At 39.9% G+C, this 14,039-nt stretch overlaps 1 long non-coding RNA gene across 1 annotated transcript; it reads right to left on the reverse strand.

Moving 5' to 3' along the window:
- Positions 1-9,677: 9,677 nt before the first annotated feature.
- Positions 9,678-13,657, reverse strand: LOC141771528 (uncharacterized). Its single transcript, XR_012594725.1, has 2 exons — positions 12,707-13,657; positions 9,678-12,615 (listed from the first exon to the last, which is right to left on the reverse strand). It is a non-coding gene; the product is annotated as an uncharacterized LOC141771528 (long non-coding RNA).
- Between the last annotated feature and the right edge of the window lie 382 nt (positions 13,658-14,039).

Raw genomic sequence — 14,039 nt, forward strand, 5'->3', positions numbered from 1 at the left:
GTGAGTGTGAGCGTGAATGGTTGTCTGTCTATGTGTCAGCCCTGCGATGGACTGGCGACCTGTCCAGGGTGTACCCTGCCTTCGCCCAATGTCGGCTGGGATCGGCTCCAGCCCCCCCGCGACCCCTAACGGGATAAGCGGTTGCAGATGGATGGATGGATAGATATCTGGATCTAGTCTACATGTCCCTGACAACATTCGTGAAGTCTGAACCCCGAGCTATCCCTGATCCAGCATTTTATGGTTTACACAATATTAATATTCATGAGTTATGGCACGTGATGTTTCTGCTGCATGTCTTCTTCGTTATCTCCTTCTGACTCCGTCCTCTCCTTGACCTTGCAAAAGAAAACAGCACCTGCCACCTCCCTTTCCTCACAATCACTCTATTCATAACAAATCCAACAGTCAGGTTATTGTAAGCATTCTTGTACATAATAAATCCAACACCCTCTCCTCCCTTTATCCCTCCCCCTCTCTCTCTCTCATTTCTGTACAATTCAACTGAACTTTATTAGAATCATTTAGCATTTACAGTGTCATGCATTTGTCAATAGGCTGCTGTGATGTTATTTACAATAAACATTTGAAAAAAAATCATACTTTCAATGATCAGAAAACTAAGATTTAAACTTTTACCTTTGTGTGCACACTACACACTGCAGAAGAGTTAGTTTAGCTCTGAGAATATCTAGTGAATGTACAGTGGACGTTTGTGCAGAAATAACTGCTGCAGCTCCTCCAAACCAACAGAGGTTTCCCGTGTCTTGTGAAGTGACAGGGCTCCGCAGCGAGAAACGTTGACGGAGACACCGGCACCCGGTCAGAGACGATAACGTTTCTCTTCCTGCTTCAGCCCCGGAGGCTGAAGCAGGAAAAGCCAACACTAGGATCAGCACTGATTCATGGCCAAGACCAAGCGCGAGCCCAACGCTGACTTTCGTTGACTTAAAGGCCACAGGTGTCGCTGTTAAGCATTTCTGAAAGTTCATGTTTCATGAAAGAAATTAACTATGACAAAGCGGCGTACGCAGATCAAATGGGGGGATTTTTTGTTATCTCCTTAAAATGTCCAGTTGGTGCGCATCAGTGAAACGCAGCTTGGAGATGTTAAAACGCACCGTTAAGATGCGCTCGAAAAGTGGACTGACACTTAGACTCTGCTGTGTATTCCCCCTCTTGATCGCTGAGTCACGGTCACATGGCCAGTTTCTATTTTGTAATGAGTTGTATTTCCCTGATTTAATTATTTTTGGAGATAATTCGCTTAGTCCACGTTTACATAAGTGACTGTTTATTTAGCTGATTTAGTTCCGTCTCTCTGTTGCCCTGCATAAACGGAAATATCCTCTTCTCTCATGCCAGCATAGTTTCATACAAGTCCTGTTTAGGCTACTTTACTCGCAACTTTCTGTAATTAAGTTTAGAACAGGCACATGATGGAGTTATATCATTAAGTTCTGAAAGTTGCTCGCTAATTTCATTTGCTAGAAGTGGTCCAAGTTACCTTTAAGTTCACACACTCAAAAGGAATTAGCCAGGTTTGCTTCTTTATTACTACTTGGCAATAAACACTGAAGTTATCCGAGCTGCCTTTAGTGACTAGCGGGAACTCCGACTCTGACTAATTGACTAATGAAAATAAAAAAACTCACCCATCAAATAGGCCCTCCAATCTAATGCACAATCAGTTTAGGCAAAACCATACATATTCATAAATATTCATACAACATAATCAACCAAATACATCTGCATCATGTTGTGTAGCTCAGCTGTGTGCTGCGAGTGGACAGATTTGTTTACCACTTTAACCTCCTCCTCCAGGTCTGATTACTGCTGGAGGACAGATCAATGTTAGGTAAGCATGCTGAAACAGACGCATATTTCCACCGTGTTGTTCCAGCACCTGTCCTGCCACGCTGTATCTAATTTCATTGGCACTCACATCTGTCAAACGGTACGCACTACAAAAATATACACACTGTCATGTGCTTGAATTTTCTGAATGTCTCATTCAAGCTCTGGTTTATATAAAAAACGATGGTATGGTAACCATGGTAATGCAACAGGTAGTTGACTGTTTGGATGGAACTGACTTCTTCTTGATCGTTTACTGTATCACTGATTAACACTTATTCACCGACCAATGAAAATTAGCGCTGTCAGGCAGCAGAGACATTTCTTCCCGGTCTAACTCAAAATCAGGAAACAAGGGGTGCGTTCCAATACCCATACTACCATACTATTTAGTACACCAGAAAAAAAAATTGTAATACAGTATGTCCCAGTACATAATATGTCAAATGCATTAAAAATTACCAGAATGTCTTACTACATCCTGTCACATTTTGCAGTATGCAAGCCAGCAGGTTTTTCTGGCTATTCTGACCAACAATCCTTTGCGCAGCGGAAGATACGTCGCATCGACTGGGCCGCTGACAGACAGATGACAGCCTGATGACAGCTCATAGACAGAAGCCGCTGAATATAAGAGGGTCAAAGTTCAAGGCGCAAAGTTATGACGAAGTACTACGTCCCATTCTATGCATACTGTATGCAAAAGTACATATTTTGTAAGGGTAGCTGCAGTACGTACTAAAAGGAAAAAGGAAAAGTATATGTTTGGAACAGCCTTGGATGTCTTTAAACACACTCATTATATGTGTCTGACCCAAATGTTTTAATATTAATAGTTAAGAAAGCTGTTCATTTACCTTTTAATAACATGAATGTAGAGTTTAGTTAGTGGATTCAATTATTACGACATTTATAAAGATGACAATATGCACTGAAAAACCATAAAAAAACAACATCAAATACTATTTTTATATTATATATTTTGTATTTTATATTATATTTCATATAATAATAATATATTATTATATTTATGTTGTATTTCTAGTAATGGCCTATAAAAAAATGCAGGAATGCAAGAATTCCCCTTTCAGAAAAGGGTAATATTACAAGTAAACATGTGGCCTTGCCCCTATTTATTTACAGCTGCCTGTGAAGTCTGGCATGTTTCTGTGTTGCTATGGTGACATGTGGTCCAAGAAATATGAAAGCCCTGTCTCACACAGAATGAAAACTTTATTTGATGCTAAATTGAGAATTATATTAAAGCATTATATTCAAATCTGGAATGTATTTGCATTAGTTGCACTATTGAAGTTTTTTCTTACTGTAAAATATGACTTTAATGTTACTTAAAAGAGCATTAAGTCATCCATGAGATATAGAAATGCCTTTAACACAGTTGATAAAGCTACATGTCACAATGAACAGCAAGTTGGCTAATCGGGGCCAAAGGTGGTACAGTAGATTACCTCTTTTTTTTAAATACATTTTGTGTATAGTGGTAATTTTCTCTAGTTTTGGTTGGGTTTCGGTTTAGGTGGATTAGCCTCTCAAAATGTAAACGGTATTATCTTTTGGGTAACTTTGTTTGGAGGACACTGAGTAAAAAACACATTATATGTCATATAGGCGATTTTGCGTCTTGCAGTTCCTCTGTGGAATTCTGTGGTGTGACAGTGGCCTTTGGCCTAAACATAAATACCAATGACATGCGATTAGATATGGATTACAGCTAACTGTACAGTATGACACACTGCCAGTTTACATTCATGTAAGTGCTCATTGTCCTGTGCTGCAGGCATGGGGTTCAACATGTTTTCATTTGCTGAACATACAGAATAGTTTGTGAATTCTGAGGAAGAGGAATTAATTCTGATGAGGGCATTGAGTACACAGCACTCACATGGCAAATAACTGACATGACGCATATCCAACAAAACAATCATAGCAAGTCAAGGATATCAGGATGTCGGTGCATCGTCAAACAAAGCCCTAGTATTGTGTGTGTATGTGTGTGTGCATAGTTGTGTTTTACACTTTGATGTAAATACAGTAGTGTGCATCTGTGTATATTTTTGCAGTTCTTGTCCTTTTTACATTTTTGTGTACTTGAAATATACGTTTTCCTTTATGCAGCAGTTTAACTATAATGGAATGGCATAGTCAATATTAAATAAATAAATAAATTAGGGCTGTCAATCAATTAAAATATTTAATTGTGACTAATCGCAAATTAATCACATTTTGTATTTGTTCAAATACATTTATCAATATGGGAGTGGGCAAATATGCTTGCTTTATGCAAATATATGTATATATTTATTTTTGGAAATCAATTAACAACACAAAACTATGACAAATATTGTCCAGAAACCCTCACAGGTACTGCATTTAGCATAAAACAATATACTCAAATCATAACATGGCAAACTGCAGCCCAACAGGCAACAACAGCTGTCAGTGTGTCTGTGTGCTGACTTGACTATGACTTGCCCCAAACTTTATGTGATTATCATAAAGTGGGCATGTCTGTAAAGGGGAGACTCGTGGGTACCCATGAAAACCATTTTATTCACATATCTTGAGGTCAGAGGTCAAGGGACCCCTTCGAAAATGGCAATGCCAGTTTTTCCTCACCAAAATGTAGCATAACGTTGGAGCGTTATTTAGCCTCCTTTGCCATAAGCTAGTATGACATGGTTGGTACCAATGGATTATTTGGGTTTTGTAGTTTCATTTGATACCAGTATTTTCACTCTAGCTTTAAAACTGAGCGCACTACAACCTAAAAAATGCATTAATACGTTAAAGAAATTGTCCAAAATGGACTTTTAGAGGCAGCCTATAAATTAGACATAGACTTAAAGAGATAAGACAGCAGAGAGAATGTGAATGATCCGGTAATGTCGATCTAAGTGCAGATGTGACTGCTGGTGAGTGGTGACCCCACAAGGCTTGATTCCCATGCATGCTCATTATCCACAGATGTCACAAGGTTAGATCTGTGTAAGAAGGGCACGGATTATCGGGAGAGAGGAATGAATGAAGGGGAGGAAGTGAAGCTCTGAGATAGTTGTGGATACAGAAAGATGGTGGAGGGTAGGAGGAGCACAGAATGAGCCGGATAGGGAAACGGTGAAGAGTAAATGTTGATATCAAAGTATGAATCCAGCACTAACTTATCTTATATTCTTATGCCTCGTTTCCACTACATGGTTCGGCTCGACTTAACTCACTTTTGGTACCAGGTCCTTTTTTCTATTTTGTTTTTTCTACTGTGGATAGTACCCCTCAGTGTAGGCGGGATTCTCAGCAATCAGCATAGATCGAAACTGCCATGACATCATCTTCAACGCAACACTTGCTGAACCCTTTCATCAGCAACCAAGCAGAGGAACGTCTGCACTTCCTTGTACTTTAATTATACGGCGTAGTTTTGCAGGCTGCCATTTTTTTAAATCTGGGTCAAGTTAAAAAAAAAAAAAAAAGTGTCACTATTGACGGTAGCTTGGCTATTTAATGTCCTGTGTCATGCAAAGTGGTGATTCTCGGGACTATTCTCTCCGACCAATCAGTGTACTGCCGTGTTTTAACTCCACCTTCTAGTATCGGCTCAGCTAGCTTGGAACCTCGAGCAAGGGGGTACCAAAAAAGTACCAGGTGCCGTCCTCAACTTCTGCTAATGGAAAACCAAAAAAAGATCGAGTCGAGATGAGTAAAGCCGTGTCGTACCCAGTGGGCAACCTCTGGGTCTGAAAAGTGAAGTTAATGCTGAAGTGCCTTAAACTTGCATTCTTTCTAATAGCCAGCAGGGGGCGACTCAAAGTCATCAGCACATACAGTCAGAGACACAACTAAATAGGCCAAAGGTATATAGCTGTGTGCTTCATGTTGATTAGGCTAGGCTATACTGTAGCTCACTAGTTATGGACCAACGGGACTGGAAAACACAAAACTAGAATTACTGCCTTGTGGTTGTATTCCTCCGCCAACCAAGTTTCAGTTCCATATATATATAAATATATATATGTCCAGACTCATATCATATATGTAGTGACAACTCTGTAGGATTTTAATTTAAAAAGTATTAAAGCAGCATTAGGCGAGATTGGAGCAAATATGATTTAAAATAGTTATTTTGATAAAACGGTCACTATATCCTGACAGTAGTGCATGAGACAGGTAATCTGAAAAAAAAAGTCATGTGCCTCTGTGTCCTCCAGTGCTCGTAATTGCATCTGCAAGATTTCACAGACCGAAGGAAAACAACCAATCAGAGCCGAGTTGGAGCCTGAGCGGCTGTCAATCACTCACAAACTCCGATCAAACGGTCAAACTAGGCAGTGCTGATCAAATATAAATCAATATTCTGTTACTGTAGTGCCTATTTCTCTTCTCAAATGTTTTCAGAAACATCTTGTAGTGTACCGTTTAGATGTAAAATGAGAAAGTTTGTGACCCGGCAGCCATGTTGAGATCTCTTGACCAAGCACCGCCCACCAGCCAGAGCACAGCCAATAGGAACGCTCTCTCTATGAAATGACCTGTGATTGGCCAAAGTCTCCCGTCACGGGCTAGATATTTTAAAGCCTGAAATCAGAGCCATGAGGGGGTGCAGAGGTCTAGTTTTCTCTCAGAACACTTTAATTACAATATTCTGAAAGATTATTAGGAAATTGTTGCCCAATGATGACAAAACTATTCTGCCTACTGCAGCTTTAAGTGTAGTTTTTGTCGAAATGGAAGTTATTGCTATATTGACCATAGTTAGGTTGTGAGTAGCCAATGTTGTCAAACATCAATAAGTAAACAATATCAGTTTGCAAGGAGATTTATTTACAGTTGAATGTTCTTTTTCTCCTTTCCTGAGAGTTATTTATGAGTTTTTTACAATCTGGATTTAGCCATAATGTAGGGTTAAAACAGTCAAGACCCAGCAACACAATGTTAAAATGACTGGATAATAGCTACCAAGATCACAGACATGAAAAACCTCACTTTAACTTACAGCCCCATCAATAGGCTAAAAACAGATGCATTTCAATAAAAGCAAAGGGGAAAAGCGTACAGCACAGACCTGATGTAGCTTAAAATCACTTCCACTTTATATCAATATGACATCACAACTCACGCTTTGCAAATTACCATCACGGCAACACCAATAACTAGAATTACCACCTCTAGGTTGTATGCCTCCACCAACCAGTCAAGTTGCAGTTTTCATTCATGTCATCATTTCATAATTTTATCCTATTAGACATTTGTGGGAAGTTGTCATAATTAGCATATCAATTCTTAAATTATGGCCAAAAACACGTTTTGTGAGTTCACAGTTACCTTTGACCTGTAAAATCTAATCAGGTCACCCTTTAGTCCAATTAGACGTTTGTGCCAAATGTGAAGAAATTCCCTCAGGGAGTGTTCCTGTAACATAAGTTGTGATATAGGAAAAACAATTTAAAGCCGTGTCCAGAGTGCTCAGTCAAATCCTGAATGCTTCTCCTTCCAACTCACCACACAAGGGACACAGACAGCGCAGCTGAAACAGATAATCAATTTAGCACAAGAAGACACATTGTCATGGTCAGCAGCCAATCACACAAAACACCTCACGTTAAAGAGGAACACAAAACACCTGCAAGATCAAATCAATTGATAAGACAGCTAAAACATGCAAGATTAAACACAAAATTAAAACATGGCTACAGAGCTACTGAAAGGCATTCAAGCAGTGATGCGTCTTTGTGACGGTTACACAACGACAATCACCTGAAAGCTCAGCAAAACCAGTGAGCTTGTGGTGGACCACTAGAGGAACAGGAGGCCCTCTGTCCTGGAGAGGAAGTGAAGAGAAAGGACTCATACAAGTACCTTAATGTCCAAATCATTTAAAAATTGATTAGTCTCACATCACTGAAGCTCTCTTCAGGAAGGGACAGAGCAGACTGTCCCTCCTGAGGAGACTCAGATCCTTCAATGTGTAACAGGCTGCTGCAGATCTTATCAGTCATAACCGGTGCTCTGTTCTTCGCAGTGGTGGCATCAAGACTTGGGAGGTCAGCAGTCTCAACAAAGCTGTTAAGGAAAGGAAACTAGGTGATCAGATCGGAAGTGGACAGTGTGGAGGCAGTGACAGAGAGGAGGACAAGGGGACAAAATCAAAAGCCATCTTGCTCATCCTTCTCACCGTTTCTACAGCGAGCTGTGGCAGATTGGCAGCTTGTTGCAGAGAGAAGGATGAAGGACAATATGGGAGTTGTTCGTCACTTGAGTCGAGGGTCTAAGGATGCGGGATTTCGTTTGCTGTACAGATTATGAAGCCCCTTGAGGCAAGGGGTTATAGTGCTGTATATAAATAAAATGTATATGACTTGACTTTGTTAAGGCTGAAGTAGGCGAGATTGGAGCAAATATGATTAAAAAATGTTTATTAAACGGTCGCTATATCGTGACAGCAGTACATGAAACAGGTAACCTGAAAAAAAACATGTGCCTCTGTGTCCTCCGGTGCTCCTAACGGCATCTGCAAGATTTCACAGACCGGAGGAAAACAAGCAGTAAGAGCTGATCTGGGGTCTGCTGTCCAGCTGCCGTCTATGAAAGCCGGCTGTCAATCACTCTGAACTCCGAGCAAACGGTCAAACTAGGCAACGCTGATCAAATATGAATCAATATTCTGTTACGTTAATGCCTATTTCTCGCCTCAAATGTTTTCAGAATCATCTTGTAGTGCACGGTTTAGAGAACGTTTGTAACGCCGCAGCCAATCTGGTGAACGAACGCCAAATACTGGTCACATGACCGGAGCACAGCCAATAGAAACGCTCTCTTTCTGAAATGACCTGTGATTGGTCAAAGTCTTCCGTCACGGGCTAGATTTTCTAAAGCCTGAAAACAGAGCCATGATGAGGTGCAGAAGTCTAGTTATCTCTCAGAACACTTGAATTACAATACGCTGAAAGGTTATTATGGAATTTTTGCCCAATGATGCCAAAAATATACTGCCTACTGCCACTTAAGCTTTGTTGTTATTGTTTTGCTGTAGGCTATGTCTGTTTGTGTTTAAGTTCATTGAGAGAAACAAAAAATGTGTTTACATGCTTGGCCAATAAATCTGATTCTTAGAGAACACAAAGTTGTGGCAGTAGACAGTAGACAACACTTCAAATATGGATGTTGCTGCAAAGAAGCTACAAATTCTAAAACATGAAATGCGTCACACACATCTTCAACCTGGCAGCACAGAAGATCTAAACAATCACCCCACAGTTTCAAGGTGGGCACCCGAGATTAGTGTCACCAACTCAGTATTTGACCAAATGTGAAATATGGTTACAATCCTTCCTTCTGTTCCTGAGTTATGGTGTTGAGTAATGGCCATAAAAGTGTTTTTGCAGGACATTATGATGTCACAGTGAAGTTGACCTTTGACCCATTTTATCCTATTAGACATTTGTGTGAAATTTTTCATAATTAGCATATGACGTGTTGAGTGATGGCTAAAACTCGTCACATGTTTTGTGAGGTCCTCAGTTCATCCTTGAGTCCAAGTGGACGTTTGTGCCACATTTGAAGAAATTCCTTCCAGGCGTTGCTGAGACATCGCGTTCACAAGAACTGCCTCCGGTCACGGCTGTCGTCGCCGCCGCAGAGACATAATGAAGCAGTATACCTGTTATTCATTACTAGCTGAAAATATATGATCAACAAATGCAACTTATATGAAGTCAAAGTCATATTTTACAGTGATATCTAATTACAATTTGCACTTAATAATTTAATGGAAATGGCTAAAGAACCAGACAGACACGTGTGCAGCATTTATAAATCTTATTATTCAACAATATTCACATTACAACATCAACACTGCTCTGCTAGTGACAGGTTCTAATAATCCCAATATATTGTATAGTTACCTTGTAATACATTATCGAGAGGCACTTCCAGTAAGTCTGGCAATAGAGGAGCTACAGTATTGTGTCTAAATTACAAAACAGTAAAAATAAATATTTTTCTAAAAGTTTTTTTGTTATAATATACTTTTTGAATCTGTACAGTATATATTTTTTTTATACAAAGTCAAACAATATCTAGAAATAAAATGTCATATTCCACTTAAACAAATACTGGTGAATCACACAATTTCCCCATCCTGTAGGTATTGCTACATGTGTTAAGTGCAAGATACTGGAGAGAAGAAAAGAATTGAGTCTGTGAAGCGCCTGCTATAGAAAATAGTCTTGTTTGTCTTGCTTTAAAGGTGGTGGAAAAAAGAAAAAGTTTGTTTTGGTTTCCTTTGTGACAAAGCTGATGAATGTAGCATTCAAACAATGTAGACATACATACGTACAAGTGAAAATGGTATGGCACAGGAGCATAGCCCGCTTTTAAAATGTCTGAAACAACAAACGATACAAAAAGGAATGTTTTTGGTTCAAACCATCAAAAGAAAGAAACTACAAGGGCTTCAGTCTGAGAACAGGACGGTCAGTTCCACTGTAGTGCTGCTGCTGCCTGTTGACACGGCAGTGAAATAACAACAGACAGCAAAGACGTGTGGACACGACGCCGTCTCTTAGATGAATGCTAAGAAGGTTCTTATGTTGCTTTAATCTGTACTGTCTTCACATGACAACTGTTATAAAGTATATGCATATTCAGACATCCTCCCCAGCTTCTGGATAACACTCACCGACAAATAAGAAGATGCAAGAAACATGCTCCTTTTAGGGCTCATTTTGTGCAATTCACAAAAAAACAGTTCAAAAAGTTTCTTTGGTTTGCACAAGTTAATCCAGTGTGCAGCAATCCCTTTCTTCTCACCATCATTTCAAAGAAACCACTTGATAAACTGAGATTATTTAGTTGTAGACCCTGTACTTTTGTTGTTTTCTGAGATTTATGAATGTCATGCGATTGCTTGCTACAAACCACCGGCCCATGTTGGCCATGACGACTCAAATCTAAACAGGTGACATGAGCTTTTATGCTTTGGTGGCCAAGAATCTTCACCTAATATATTCAGGATGAAAATAACATTTTTTGAGAGCGAGCAGGGGGTTGATATTAGCTGGCACCAAAAGCAGGGGAGTCGAATGAAATCTAAGAGCAACTTAACACCCTCTAAAAAATGTGTCTGACCTCCAGTGGTTTAACTTTTCACCTTGCTGCAGTGATGTACAAGTGTACTCCTGGGTGTGTCAGTACACCGTGACATCACTGTTGGGTGTGGTAACAGGTGCACCAAAGAAAATTTCGGACCACTCCGGTAGTGCTAATGCTGTGTGTGGCCAGAGGTGAAACACTGCTCTTCCAACTCGTTCTCACTCCCAACTCGTTAAATACTAATGCTTTGTCAGTCAGTGCCCTTCGGTATCTAATACCGACCCACTGAGACACCCTTTAGTATCTGTATGAGACGCACCGGGCTTTCAATTAACTCTGATGGAAACCCACCCGTGTCATTATTAGACGCTCACAGCAATTGACGCAGTATGAAGAGCGAAAAAGTTGACGTAGGGCGGGCGGGAGGTGAAGTTGGATGGGTCAAACAAACACGGACTTTCACCCAAGAGACTGCAGTTGGTGTCCCGTGTGAAATTGACTGATTTTTCCTTAGTTTTGTTACGTAACTTGCGTACTTAAGTAACGCCAATTACATAACAAACCTACTCATTTTACGTAACAAATCTACTTGTTATAACCCAAACCAGGCGTGACGAATAAATGACACGAAAATGCGAAATACTTGCTTGCGATTATGTCTAGGGCTTTTATTGTGAAAGGGAAGAGTGGAAGGAGTGGATCTGGTCTGAGTCAAGGTTGAAAGGAGTAAAAAAAAAAAGTATGCCGCTTTTTTGGCTTGTAATATTTACATTCTGTGTGAAAGTCTTCATGACAAAATATATTGACGTGCAAATTATTCGCATGAAAAAAACGCCCCCGGTGTGTATCGGCCTTAACCAAGTTCTTTTGTTGCGTAAGTAAACCTAAAAACTAAGTAAACAAACGTTGGAAGTTCATTTAGAAAAGAGACTGTGTGCATGTAACAAGTGGAAACTGTACGTTTCCTGTGAACATGGAAGTTTATTTTGAAAAGACACTATGCATGCAAGGAGCAGAAACTGACACGTCGTCTCTGACACGTCCAAAACTGAAGCTAGATGGGTACCTAGAGCGTCATAGTTTGAAGCTTAGGGTCGTTGACCAAGAGTTGGTATTTTTGTCGAGTTGGTAGTAAGAACGTGTTGGTTTTTCAGACTGGCGTTAAGTTACTGTAAACTGGGACCATACCAGTGGTTCCACATAATATAGGCCTTTTTATTATATCACTTATACTTTGTTATTTTATTATCACAGGTGACAATTTTCAAATGCAAGCTTTGCAGATTGTCTGTATGTATTTTTAACAATGCTCCTGTGTTTCACAAATTTGGATGCATTTTATCAACTGTTCCAGCCCTCCATTGGTTTCCACTCATTTTCTCACAACATGAAAATCTATTAGCATACTCTTGAAACGTTTTTTTTTCTTCTTTTCGTTCAATTAATTTGCATGTTAATGTATTTTTTCGAATTGTTGTTTTTGTCATGAATGCTTTCACACAGAAACTGAATATTACGCGGTGAATTATTATTTTTTTTTTCTGAACAAGGTCGATTTTTATGAGGTTTCGCACCACGAAAAAAGGCCTCAACCAATCACGTTGTGCGGAACGGATTGAGTTGCGCCTATTGTATGAAACAACAACACAGAGGCTTCGTCGTCTGGACCAAGACGGCAAACTTTATTACTCCTTTCAACCTTGACAAAGGCAGCGCAGACCAGATCCCCTCCTTCCGCTCTTACCTTTCACAATAAAAGCCTTAGACATATAATATTCGCAAACGAGTATTGCTCGTTGTCGTGTCATTTATTCGTCACGTCCCCGGTGTGTGAAGGCTTTGAGACTGCATAACGACGCAAATTAATGCAGACAGAATATATTCACTGTGATGGACACTGCTAATGGATTTTATATTGTAGAAAAATGAATGAAAACCAATGGCCTGGCCTGGGAAAGTACATGTAGAAAATCTAAAACTGTAAAGCCAGCATTTGAAAGTGATCAGCATATATGATAAGTATATATTATTTGTAGTTAAGAAGCAAAAAATTGCGAATAAAAACCACTGGTACGGTCCTTTTCTTTCATTACAAAAATAACTGAAACCTGTTGTTAAAAGATTGAAGGAAACGACCATTTGACCAATTCCATATGTCTCACTGAAAACCCCCTACATGGCTAAACACAGCTTTGGATTGTTTACGACAAAAATATCCACCCCAAATTCTATCACAGCTTTGATTAAGTCTCTTTGATTGCCACACTGCAGTGTACAGTCAGTGAGGCAGCGCTGTAGGGGGAGATCAGAGGAGGCAAGCGTCCATTTTTGGACTTTGAATTCTGGGAATAAAAAATAACGTGAAGGGAGTGTGTCTACAAATTCCCAAACATAGAGGTGGAGCGTGGGATGATACAAGTGTGAGATATGAGAAAAAATTCTGCACATTAGATTGCAAGTGAGGCATCGATATACTGTACGGTGCGTCATGTATTTACAGTGCATGGAGCTCTCGAGCTCATTCATGTGTGCTCAAAAACGCCTGCTGTTTACAGGAGGCTCGCAGAGCTTTTTACAGTCTTGGTTATTTTCAGAATAACTGAAGGTTGAAAGCTACGTTGCTGTACAGAGCTAGAAAAAGCGCTCAACTAAAAGACCCCAGTCGATGCCTTACATGACCCACAGATGTGTAGATCGGTCGTGTATCAGCTGGTGTTTACAGATCATTTTACTGCTACAGGTAGACGTATCAGGAAAAGCCCATGCAGGGCTAGTGGAAGACATTTGGTCCAGGAGGGGACTTGGATAAACCCAACTGCTGCATACGCTACAAATACACTGCTGCACTTTGTGTTGGCAGGTAATTGTTTCAGGGGTCAGATTTCACGTTGCCTTTTCCTTTTCTCTGTTGCCGAGCAACCTTTTTTTCCGAGCAATCCTTTCATTATGGACTTTTTTTTTGTCTGGGGCTTTCTCTCAAATTCACATCAACACTGAAGGTAATTTCGCTTTTCAGTAATTCATATATAGTTTGTAAAGAGAAACGCAAATGAGTTTTTCAAAATATTAGGTCCTTT

The sequence above is a fragment of the Sebastes fasciatus genome, chromosome 7, assembly GCF_043250625.1.
Source record: "Sebastes fasciatus isolate fSebFas1 chromosome 7, fSebFas1.pri, whole genome shotgun sequence".
In the NCBI taxonomy this organism is placed as follows: domain Eukaryota; kingdom Metazoa; phylum Chordata; class Actinopteri; order Perciformes; family Sebastidae; genus Sebastes; species Sebastes fasciatus.